The sequence below is a fragment of the Lucilia sericata genome, unplaced genomic scaffold (assembly GCF_015586225.1).
Source record: "Lucilia sericata isolate MDLA Ls3-8-SP2 unplaced genomic scaffold, ASM1558622v1 Contig000605F_arrow, whole genome shotgun sequence".
Classification (NCBI taxonomy): Eukaryota; Metazoa; Arthropoda; class Insecta; order Diptera; family Calliphoridae; genus Lucilia; species Lucilia sericata.
Window position 1 is genome coordinate 252,178 of NW_023994612.1, and position 1,153 is coordinate 253,330.

A 1,153-nucleotide genomic window follows, 5' to 3' on the forward strand; every position below is an offset into this window, starting at 1 on the left:
ATGATGGCGAAAGCAATGTTATTAAAAATATTCCAAAATATGTACGACAATGAAGCACAAACTACATACAGCAGTGGGCAGCAATAACTCTGTTGAATTATTAAATATTTTTAAAACTATTTTACAACAATTACACAAAAGTGAATGTGAACAAATGAGAGGAAGGAAGTGCACGACGAGCAACCAAAGGTGACTTCCAGCCCAGAGAGGAAGAGCAGCCCGAAAGTCGATATGAAACATTTAATATATTGCAACAATTGAAATGGATGAACAGAAACAAAAGTGGCAACAGCAGCAGCTGGAAAAACAACAGCAATTAAAATTACACTTGCAACAGCAGCAGAATGCATTGAAATTGCAACAAATAATGCAGCATCTCGATGCTGAAAGTCTAGGCAAGGCGGGCAAAAAGAAAAAGAAGAGAAAGAGAAAAAGAAAGAAGAAAAAACGCAAGAAGCGTAAGAAAAAACCCAAAGTAAGAAAAAGAAACGCAAGAAAAAGAAACATCAAACATCCCTGCTGGCTCATCCTGCTCACATACTCTACGCTAGTCCCACACAAAAGCCTCAACATTATTATCACGACCATTATGATGATGACCATGATCAACACGTAACAACCACAACGAAAAAACCCTATTTACATCATCCTCTGGTGCCGATAAAAAAATCAAATACATTCTACGTAAAAACACCATATTAAGAAAAGAAAAAAGAATATCTCAATCACTTGAACATGTCCTCTATCCGTTTGTCAAATTCATTGCATTCTTTACCATCATCAATCCTTTCACACTGGCCCGTCTTTCTCTTTTCGCTCATATCACCGGTAGTTTTTGGTTTCCTTGGTTTCATCGGTTTAAGTTTCCTCATCAAGCCCGCTCTGCACTTGCTGTTCGGTTTGGTCAAGCAAACAGTGAATACAATTAAACGTCAAAAATTACAGCAACTACGGAAAAGACAACGTTTGCGTGATAGCCGTCGTCCCCATAACGATACATAAGCACTACTATCAACAGAAACCAATAGCACCACCCACACTCACATCATCGTCATCATTCACACCACCTGCAAAACCAAAAGGTCCTCCCCACCTCATCAGCATTATTCTCATCGCCTTGGAAATCGTCATCATCATCATCCACGACAAATAA

General features: G+C 38.8%; 1 pseudogene; it reads left to right on the forward strand.

Moving 5' to 3' along the window:
* The first annotated feature begins 262 nt into the window (after positions 1 to 262).
* Positions 263 to 1,153, forward strand: LOC119606606 (annotated as a pseudogene).